The following is a 12357-nucleotide window of genomic DNA, read 5'->3' as shown; positions in this document are numbered from 1 at the left end:
AATCGTAGATAAACTAACTGCCTAAAACACCTGTATGTAATAAGAGTATAAGTTTTAACTATAATCTAAATGATTAAGTATCAAAAGCTGAGTCTTTCATAAGGCACCCATAGAACTTATTTTTTGAATAAATTGATGATGGCATAATTAAATATTATAGTATTACATTTTTGATGTTTTTGAACAAAACTGTGATACATTTGAAATAATTGCTAGTTAAAAAGCTTTAAAAAATTAAATTCATTGAAGACTAATTGTTGAGGTCAACTAAGTATATATATATATATATATATATATCAGTGAATAAATTAATAAATTGTTAAAAGCTTTGCTTTCTATGAAACATATTTTAAACAAATCAAGATATTTTAGTTAAATCATTGTCTATAGAAGATAATAAAACACGTTATAATGCTTTTTAATGATTCACTTTAACGTTAAAATTTTTGACACATTTTTTGTTGATTTTATTTCAAAATATTGCTTGTAACAATTAAAGTGGTGTCGTGGCAGTTATGTGATTGTTATGCATAGAAATTATTAAAGAAACCAATGTTCCTTGGATACTTTGAAGGCAATGTATCCAAGGAGTCAGCAAACTCTCTTCCTTTAGTTCTTATATACTTACTGTAACATAAACACATTATATGGGAATTAGTGTCACTCACAAGTCAGTAAACATTGATCTCCTTAAGGGCAGAGGTCACATCTTTGTCAAAATTCATGGCTTATAAGATCAATTACTGATTGGTGATTGAATAAGAGAGAGATAAAGAGATAAGAAAATTAAATCAGAAAAATAATTACATCAGGGGGGTTAGCCATTAAACCAGTATAATTTAAGACAGGAGTTAGAAAAATGATAAAGGAACTTTCTTATTTTACTCATCATTATCTTGATCCTGTTTTTGTTTTCTATACAACTTCCTCCACATATTTTGTCCCACAGCTCACTCATATCCTGTTCATATTTTTCAATTACATTGTTCTCTGTGTTGCATAGTTTGGATTTTGAATATTTTGGATCGTTTCTCAATTCTATCTTCCGTAGTGTTAATCTGCTATTGATCTTATACATTATATTTTCCATTTCTAGAATTTTGATGAGGGTCTTTTTCATACCTTTCATTTCTTTACTCACATCATGCTCACACTTTTCCCAACGTTTCCTGCACACCCTTCTCTCTTATACACACACACACACACACACACACACACACTTTTTTTTTTTTTTTTTGCGGTACGCGGGCCTCTCAGTGCTGTGGCCTCTCCCGTTGCAGAGCACAGGCTCCAGACGCGCAGGCTCAGCGGCCATGGCTCACCGGCCCAGCCGCTCCGCGGCATGTGGGATCCTCCCGGACCGGGGCACGAACCCGTGTCCCCTGCATCGGCAGGCGGACCCTCAACCACTGCGCCACCAGGGAAGCCCCACACACACACTTTTTATTTCTTTGTCTACTACTTCCATTATCTATGTAAGTCTTGAATCTATTTCTATTTATTTTTCTCACTAATATTTTGATCTTTACATTGTTTGTTACTTTTAAAAAAATTTATATTTGAGCTTTGTTCTTGGATACAGTTAAGTTAAATGAAAACTGATGCTTTTGAAGCTGGTTTTTAAATTTTGTTAGGTGGAGCCAAAACAGCCTTTAGACTGGGCGAATTTGGTTCTATTCCTGAGGATCCCTTTCTGATGCCGTCCTAAGGACTCCACTCAGTGCCCAGTGTATTAGGAGGAATTTGCACTCCGGTTGGGAGGCACATGGAATATCCCATACCCTTCTCTCTTTTTGAGCAACTTTGTCTGTTGTCCAATATAATATCATTTTTTTGTTGAGTTTTTTAAGATGAGAGCCAATTTCTTTTCTTGTCACTTCATAATAGCCAGAAATATGAACCCTTCCCATAGATACTTCAACTGAGAAAAAGCACTTGACTAATTTTCAAGTAAAGATGAAAAAAATAGACATATGCATTTTCTTCTGCTCCCTCCTAAAATGGTACCAGTAAAATAATAAAATGTATATGAAAAAAGCATACAAAACCATATGAAGGGAAGATAACATTAGCAAAATTTTGGCAACTGGAAGGCAGATGATGATTGTTACCAAACTAGGAAACCAAAGAAAACTCATTTCTAAGCAGTCAGTGGAGAGAGCCAAGAAACAGCTCAACGTGCAGTGTGAAATCCCCGAGATGTGTAGGCATTAACAGTAATCAGGACTTCTAGAGATAAAAGTAAATGTTGAACTTAATAGCATTTTGAGTAAATCACAAACACACTGTACCAAGGGAGTAAAGGCAAACTCATTAGGTTACATACTGTATGATTACATTTATATGGTACTCTGGAAAAAGCAAAATTGTCTTCAGACAATTATTTAGCAGAAGTAGCCAAGGAAAACGTGAAGACCTGATCTCTGTGTTCTACAACTTGAGATAACATCCTGGATTGATTTTGCTTCAATTATTAGTGCCCTCTGAGAAATATTCTGGTTATATATATATATATATATATAATATATGTATATATAAAAACAGCATATATATATATATATATATATATATATATGTATATCCACAACTGTATAATGGAAGTGGATATATATATATATCCACTCTCCACAACTATATAATGGAAGTTATTTTGATACATTTTTAATCATGCTACTCCAGATCTAAGTTATTACCTTGATGTACCACTTATAAAAAGAGATAGATTAGCTATGATGGTTCATTAATTTCTTTATCCAGAGATCTCAACAAAATCCATATAAATACTTTCCAGAATGTAAAAGGGGTTTTACTGTCAAACTTGTGGTTCTGCAGTTTCAGGTAATCACTTAATCTCTATCAGAAAATTAAGTAGCGAGTGGGCATCTTCTGGCTCTGACATGTTGCATATCCTCCATGGTTTATTAAATGCCAACAAATTTTCTCAGAAATTGCATTTTCTCCTTCATTCAGTATCTTGGAGACAATGTTCTTGGCCTAAAAGCCAAAGTCCTTAAATCTATCTTAGTGCTCCCTAGCCATCTATCTTGGGACTTATTTTTTCCCTGAGCCATGTACTTTCTACTTCCACAGATTAAAAATCATTTTCCCTTGACAAGATAAAAACACAATTGGAACTTAGTAAGACTTATTTTTCTGTCATCTGTAAAAATTCTGAGATCAAACAATAAGTAAATTTATTTTGTTCCCTTTCATACTCCTAACAGTTATTTCATGTTACAGGGTATGGTGGATTTTAATTCTAAAGTTATATAATATTCTCTAATTATTATTGGGGTTTTGGAGTATATTAATATGAGACAAGATTATTCCTTGTATGTCAGAATAATCAGTGATATCTTGATTCATCTCTTCATGGAATTAGGTTCAAGTCACATACTGAGTTATAATATATGCTATTTTTTTCCAGTAAGCATTTTCATAACTTTTATTTGAATGTATTTTAAAACTTAAGTGTAATACAAGGAGCTCTCCTATACCCTTTACCCAGATGAATTAATTGACCCATTGCTTTATTATTTCTGTTCTCTTTTCTCTGGATCAGTTGATAGTAAATTGCAGATACTGTACCTTTTATGCATAAAGATTTTACTGCTTACTTCTACAACTACTATAATAAAGTAAGATATTTGATATTTCTATTACCTTGATATTTCTATTATCTAATCTACACTCCATATTTGCAATGATTAATTTTTTTATTTTTTTTTGCAGTACGCGGGCCTCTCACTGCTGTGGCCTCTCCCCATGCGGAGCACAGGCTCCGGACGTGCAGGCTCAGCGGCCATGGCTCACGGGCCCAGCCGCTCCGTGGCATGTGGGATCCTCCTGGACCAGGACACGAACCCGTGTCCCCTGCATCGGCAGGTGGACTCCCAACCACTGCACCACCAGGGAAGCCCTGCAATGATTAATTTTAAGTGTCAAGTAGACTGGCCATGGGGTGCCCAGATTAAATATCTTTGCTGTGGGTGTTTGTGAGGATATTTCTGGATGCGATTAGCACTTGAATCAGTGGCCTCAGTAAAGGAGATTGCCCTCACCAGTGTGGATGGATAGGCATCATCCCATTTGTTGAGGGCCTGAATAGAACAAACGGTGGAGCAAGGAGGAATTCACTCCCTTTATCCTTGCATGACTGCTTGATATGGGACATCTCATCTCATTTTCTCCTGCCCTCAGACTGGGATTTACATTAACAGCTCCTCTGATTCTCAGGACACACATATACAGTTGACACTTGAACAACAGAGTTTGAACTGTGCAGAACTACTTATACTCGAATTTCTTTTCAGTAAATACTACAGTCGTACTACAGTATTTGTGGTTGGTTGAATCCGTGGATGCACAACTGTGGATATAAAGGGTGGACTGTAAAATTATACTCAAGATTTTCAGCTGCTCTGGGGGTCTTGCAGCTCTAACTTCCACATTTTTCAAGGAGTTTTCTCTGGAAAACCCTGACTAATACAATGTTCAATATTTACCAATTTTGTTCTCTATGGCTCATTTTGTTTTCCCAATCTACAATCCAGTTTAGGATCGTACATTAAATTTAGTTATGGTTCTTTAGTATCCTTTAATATGTAATATTTCTGCATTCTTTTTGTTATTGCTTTTCATGACCTTGTTATGTTTGAAAACCCATATCAGTTATTTCATTGATTGTCCTCAATTTAAGGTGGTCTGATGTTTCTTCATAAACAGATCAATTTGATGCATTTTTAGCAAAAACACCAGAAGTGATACCAAGTCCTTCTTAGTACATCACATTAGGAAACACATGATATTGGTTTATCCTATTGTTGGTAATGTCAACTTGAATCATTTGGTTAAGTGGTGTCCACAAGATTTCTCTGCTCTAAAGTTATTTTTCCTCTTTGTAATTAATGAGTTAATTATAGAAACAGTTTGAGTCAGGGTAAATATATACCTAGTTCATCATCAAGCTTTCACTCATAATTTTAATGTCCATTTATGATTCTTGTCTGAAGCAATATTTCTATGATGGTTGCCAAACTAATATTTTCTAGTGTTATTAATTTGTATTGTATTGCAACTAGAGTTCTTTCTTTCTTTCTAGCACACATGTGTTCATATTTTCTTCACTGGGGTACTAACTTTATTCATTTTGATAGTCAAATTATCCCAGATTTGGCCAGTGGGAATCCTGTATCTTTATGTCTATGCCTGTCATTTTTTTGAGCACTTTTTAAAAAAAAAATTCTAACACAACAAGATATTCCAGGCTCATTTTTACTTTCCCTGTCTCAGCCTTGGAACCAACCATTTGATTGATCCATTTTTCAAAGGATCTCTGGTCCCTTCAGAATGTTTTTTAGAAATCAATATCTGGCCTCCTAAGTATTTTGTATGTGCATTAAATTAATTCAGACTTCTTGGTTGAAAATAACAATTTTACAGCTAGAGAAATTGAAAAATATACAGGTAATTTTACCGAAGTCAGGAAAATAGTAAATGACATATAAAAATTGTGAATATTCAACTCCTGATTTTAGGTGGTTATCATTTTAAATAATAGCTGCTTCTGATGTTGTATTTCACAGTAAAGTTTAACCATTCATTCAAATGGGTTTGATTAAACACTTACAGGCACTCTTAAAAGCACTAGAGATACAGCAATGAAAAAATTGGATAAAAATCCCTGAGTTCATGGAACTTATTTTCCAATAAGAAAAGCAGTAAATAAATAAAAAAATGTTAATAACATAGTATATCAGATGGTGAAAATTACTATGAAGAAAAAAAGTAAGACAATAGAGTACACTAGGTGGAAAGTCAAATGTACCAGATGGTGCTATAATTTTAAATAAATTTGTCCAGGAAAGCATCACCCAGAAGTTTCCATTTACATAGACCTGAAGCTGGTAAGGGAGATGACATGTGGATATTTGGGTATAGAGCATTCCAGACAGAGAAAGAGCGTGTGTTAGCCACTAGTGCTGGAACATGCCTTATATGTTTGAGAAACACTGTGCCTGGAGAGGAAGAGCATGGTAAGACATTAGGTTGGAAATGTCCCTGTCCTTCTCTCAAGAAAAAGAGAATAAATGAACTTTTACACAGATAAGAAAACAAAACTATAATTTAAAAAGCAAATGAATACTACGCTTTGAGTAAAAGCTTACAAAATAATAAAATTTTAGAAACCAAAATAAAATTTTAAATACAACATATTAAGCATATGAAAGGATCAAAGAATGGGCACAGGACCTTATGCATGGTGATTACTCAGTTCGAATTTTGGCCATGAAATGTTTAAGAGAGTAAAAGGAGCAAACATAGGCAACATTAGCAACTGAGAAGATCAGAAGTTAGCATTAAAACATAAAGGAAAATATAACAGAATATTAGAATTATTTCTTTGAAAAACTTAGCATAGTTTTCTTTGAAAATTTTATAAAAAGAATTCATCTTGGGCTTCCCTGGTGGCGCAGTGGTTGGGAGTCCGCCTGCCGATGCAGGGGACACGGGTTCGTGCCCCGGTCTGGGAGGATCCCACATGCCGCGGAGCGGCTGGCCCGTGAGCCGTGGCCGCTGGGCCTGCGTGTCCGGAGCCTGTGCTCCGCAAGGGAGAGGCCACAACAGTGAGAGGCCCGCGTACCGCAAAAAAAAAAAAAAAAAAAAAAAAAAAAGAATTCATCTTCATTGAAAAAAATCTTACAGTATGTAATAGAATTAGGAAAAATGAAATTAAAATTTTACCACATGCTAATATTATCTTATATATTCTTATTTCCTCTGTATGTATGTGTGTGTGTGTGTGTGTGTGTGTGTGTCTCATAATGTGATCAACAAAATGTCCCGGGTAAATTTTCATAGTAAAAAAAGTTTATCTGTACTATTTATTTTATTAGGATTCAAATACATCTTGAACCACTAGTATTAAAGTTCTTCTTATGAGAGATGAAAAATTAAGGTCTGTATCTGTAGACCATTTTGGAAGAGGTAGTGTGTCTTTAAGGTGCCTTGTAAGAAGCTATGAATACAAATATATGCTAAACTTTCATGAATGAGACATATTATAGGTTGGAAGTGAGATGGAGGCCAGAGAGAGGAAAGGACCCTGACATCATAGGAGGCTAGATCCTGGATTTGAAAGATGGCTTCTGGGAATTTCCTGTTCCCTGGTACACTGCCACATGCTTTAAAAGGTTTTGTTATTAGTAATCAGTTCTAAATAATTTGGGACTTCTGTGAGATAAAACACATACATTGTCCTAAAACCTCAGGAAAATCTGAAATAATACAGAAATTTGGGGGATATTTATTTGCTTAAGGAACATTAAATAAAAGGTACCATGTTCAAGGTCTAGGTTGCATGTTTAACTCTTGCAAGAATGTGAACCCAGATGACTAAGAGTATAAGCCCAAACTATCCAATAGTTGTTTTTGTTTGTTTGTTTTTAGTTTTGTTTTTTACTATTCCAAATGCTTTATTTTCAAAAATTTTTATTGGAGTGTAGTTGATTTACAATGTTGTGTTAGTTTCTGCTGTACAGCAAAGTGAATCAGTTATACATATACATATATCACCCCAATGTTCATTGCAGCACTATCCAATAGTTTTAATGGTAAATGCTTTCTCACAACTTTTTCATCCTGGTGAGGTTTTTTATTTTAATCTTTACTAAATTTATTTATTCAATAAATATTAATTAATTAACAGCAGCTCTAGGCCCTGGGGGTATAATATCAAAACAAAGCATGCTTTTTGTTCTCACAGCGCTTACAACATGGTGTATATCTGCGAGTGTAACTCAGGAATGGAGGGTAGAAGGAGAAGGTGGAGTAAGGGTAAGATAGACAATAAAAAATATTTATGTGAAAAATAACACAAATAAAATATAAAGAATTGGTAGGTACAAAATGACATCTCATTAAGTTAATTGTGTTTTTATTTATGTGGGTGTTTCCAGAACACATTTCCTGTTTGTAACAGTAACTGAATAAAGATGCTATTCTTTCTGATCTCATTGTCAATCCTAAAGATGCACTCAGGAAGAATATTACATGATCTATCTTTTTACAAGTCAGCAATTCAAATCTGAGTCCCTTCAGAAGAAGTAAAGTTCAACTCTCTTCCACTAGATATTATCTCCCAATTCAAATCTGAGTCCCTTCAGAAGAAGTAAAGTCCAACTCTGTTCCATTAGAAATCATCTCCTCTTAGAATTTTCTGATACACTGAGAATACTGTAATGCATTAAGATTTTATTCAAGAATCAAAAGTACATTTATATTTCTTATATTATCTGAAAGCATTTTTCCACTTAGTGCAATTTGTTGCCCCTAATTTCTTCAATGATATGTCTAATTTTTTGCCTATTGAACATGAATGTTCTTTTATACAAGCTTGCTTTTCATTAAACTCTCTGGTTTTTATGGTTGAGATGTTTTATCAATTATGTTAAGTCATGAATATTATTCATAAATGAAGTTACATCCCAGAAGACTAGTCTTCCTATATTAGGGAGCTGATGAAGCTAATAAAATAATTGGAAACTTATTTATTACAGCTTCATCTATGCTTGTTTGACACTTTCTCCTCATCATTGACTATCTTACATATGAACTTAAATTGTTATGTTAAAGAATTAATTGAGTCTGTACTTAAAAGCTCAATTTGTTTTTCCATATCTCACTTGCTTTATGAAGCTGTTTTGAATACCAGATTATGACTTCAGATTAAAAAACAAACAAAACAAAACAAAAACAATTCCTAGATGCCATTAGCAACAGATAAGAAAGCGATTAAATAACATTTATTGATTGTACAGTATGGCCCAGATATTGCTAAACATTACAAAACCCATCCCATGTAGTCCTTGTGTTCTTTCACTATTTATTTTCTGTAGTGAGACTGAAAATTCTGATTCATGGTTTGCTGTGCTCTTGCTATACTCTCTTTGATTGGAGTGATAGATTTCTTTATTATGAAATAAGAAATGCATTTTCAATAATGTAGCCAAACTTACTGTTTTTGCAAGGAAATTCCTGTTTACAAAGAACTGAATTACCAGATCCTTAATAAGGGAAATGTTTGTGTCATGCACATGCTACTAGTATGTCAAGGGTTGGTAGTAATATAACGTCATAGTCACTTAAGGACTCAGGTTAATGTAAGCCCATCTGTGTGCTTCCAAAAACACCTCAATATAGGAAAAGGACATAAATCACAATCTGGCTTATAAAGTTTTCTTCCCAAAAGGGACATATATCAATTCCATCAATATTTTATTGGCCACTGAAAATAACATGGTCATACCTGATTTTAAAAGGGGATGAGGAAAGACATTGCTATTATGTCTCTAAAGGGAGATAGTTGAAAATATTTGGTGAACACCCCTTTGACTATCACATGCATAAGGCTTATTTTATCAATATCTGTTGTCTGATTGTATCATAAAATTTCAATAAACCACATTTAAAATGACACTATCTTTCAAAATGATTCAAGAGCTTATATTCAAATTGATTTTGTAAAAAAATCCTATGATAAATGAAAGAAAAACATATCACTAAAAAATTAGCTGATAAACTGAAATCTAATACTTTTCATTTTTATACCAAACAGGTTAATATTATCTGCAAGGATGTTTCTGATTCATATTTAATTTTACAGCCCTTTTTGTGTATCAACAAGTTATCTTCCCTTAAATTACTATATACTACAAAATATATTACTAACATATCAAGCACACAAAATTAAAAATAACTGACCCTCCAAAATTTATAATCAACATAACAGTAATTTTTTTTTTCCAATATATTATCTACCAGGCTTTCATCAAGAGACAGAAATATGTTTTTAAAAGATAGAACATTACTGAAGGTTCAACTTTTATTTGCTTTATTTTCTTATACATATTATATTAATTTTTGTTAACATTATGTTCAACTGATCCTTCACATGGTGACACAATAATTTATTTTTTCATGCTTTAAATGTTGCTTACAAAAATTTATTAGGTAAGTAGCACTAAAATAAGTACAATCTAGGATATGCTTTTTGGCTTTTCTGTGATTCCTAGGGATGGAATTGCTGCATAATTCAAAGATGACCATAAATCATAGATTATGATTTATCTAATTATATGCACCTATGATCCATAAAAGATTACTTCACAGATGAATAAGTTAAATCTTCCCATCTAAATGAGTAAGCAGTTTTATATCTCTTGTAATCTATTTTCATTTCTTTTACCCAGAAATTGCATCTATTATTTCAATATCTGTTTGTTTTTATTAGATTCAGGACATTTTAATAAAATTTTTAGAATACACTTTAATCTTTAAACAAATCACTGCATGACAAAATTATGTGGTTTTTTTTGACAGGTACTAGGATTCCGATAGCCTTAACATGACCATTCAACATTCTTAATGACACTTGAATGGAGTAAAGTTTTTTAAAGAAGTAGAATAGTTGTAATTTTTAGTTTGTCTATTAATCGGTTATTCATGTAATAAGCATTTTTGAGTATTTAATATGTGTCAGACTCTATGTTAATCATTAGAGATAAAAAGTAAATGATACAAAGTTCATATTGTGGAGATGAGTTTAATAAGAGGAAAAAGTTCACAATTTTCCAGTGAGAGCAGTCACTAGTGTGGGCATGGAAAAGCACTGAAACCTGAAAAAAATTGTTTCTGTCCATGCTGTCCAATATGGTAGCCACTAACCACATGTGTTATATAAATTTAAATTCAAATAAATTAAACTTAAGTGAAATTTAAAATTCAATGCTTCAGTAACACTAAGTACCTTTCAAGTGCTCAATAAACACATGTGGTTAGGGTCTATTATATTGGCCAGTGCTGATTGTAGAACATTTCCATCAACCCAAACATTTCTATTCTACGTATTGTCTGAAATACAAGTTATGTGGGAATGTGGCTGGGTTGATACTTACTCCCCATTCCACTTTCCCTATTTAACTGTTAATGGGAAGAGAGAGGCTTCCTAAATTGAGTAAAAACGAATGCATTTTCTTTTTCTTTCCTTTGAGTTTCTTTTTTTTCTTTGTTTTTCTTAATTTATCTGATTTTTTTTAAAATGTGTTGGATAAAGCTGAATAAACTGTTATTTGTAATTTGCGGTATTCTGTCTCACTAGAGGTGAAGACTTCTACCTTTTGGAAACAAATTTCTTTGATTTAGGTAATCTCTTGAATGGACCATTTAGATATTTCAGATGTGGAATGCAAAGCAACTTTACAGGCATGGCTCTGTGGGAAATCAGTGAATCTGTTTGTCCTGTAGTACTGGAGCACCTCTTCTTCAGAGACTCCTCAGATTTGTGATATTCAAGCACACGTCAGGCCTAAACTAGCATTTATTCCTTGGGCCACAGTGAGGAAGCGTAAGGGCCTTAGCTCAAAGGAGACAAGGCCCTGGTATGAATACAGTAAGTCCCCTACATACGAACAAGTTCCTCTCTGAGAGCGTGTTCGTAAGTCCAATTTGTTCCTAAGTCCAACAAAATTAGCCTAGGTACCCAACTAACACAATTGGCTATATAGTACTGTACTGTAATAGGTTTATAATACTTTTCACACAAATAATACATAAAAAACAAACACAAAAATAAAGAAAACATTTTTAATCTTATAGTACAATACCTTAAAGAGTACAGTAGTACAGTACTACAACTGGCATACAGGGGCTGGCATCGAGTGAACAGGCAAGAAGAGTTACTGACTGGAGGAGGGAGAAGAGGTGGGAGATGAGCTGAGGGGTCGTCAGCAATAGGAGACGTAGGGCATGCTGCAATTTCACTCACGTCTGATGTTGATGGCACAGGTTCTGGTTCCTTGCTGGATTCAATTCTATCTACTCTCTTGAAAAAATGATCCAGTGATGTCTGGGTAGTAGCTCTGTTTTTTCTCATCATAGATGACACGGTAGCACTGGATTGCATTCTGAACGGCTGCTGCAGCCTTTGTGTACCATTCTATGTTCAAGTCCTGTGCCTCAAAAACTAATGGTGCCTCCTCAAATAAAGAAAATCCCCTTGCCATTTCCTGCCTTGTGAATTTCTTTGGTTCTTCAGTTACTTCTTCTTTCTCTTGTCTCTCTTCGTTCTTTCTCTGGGCCTCCAATTCCACCAGGTTTTCATTAGTAAGCTCCTCGTGTTGCACAGCAAGTTCAATGGAGTCATCCTCTTGCAGATCTAGCTCCAGCTTTTCTCCTCGCTCTACTCTCTCAATTATTTTCATTTTTGTTTCCATCGTTATCACTTGGAGCTTCTTAGCAGTACCAGCTACATCACCGCTGCTTTTACGGTTGCTTCCGGACTTCCTGGGCTTGAAATAT

Source organism: Mesoplodon mirus (assembly GCF_964341445.2).
Source record: "Mesoplodon mirus genome assembly, chromosome: 7".
In the NCBI taxonomy this organism is placed as follows: Eukaryota; Metazoa; Chordata; class Mammalia; order Artiodactyla; family Ziphiidae; genus Mesoplodon; species Mesoplodon mirus.
This window is presented reverse-complemented; position numbering follows the sequence as displayed.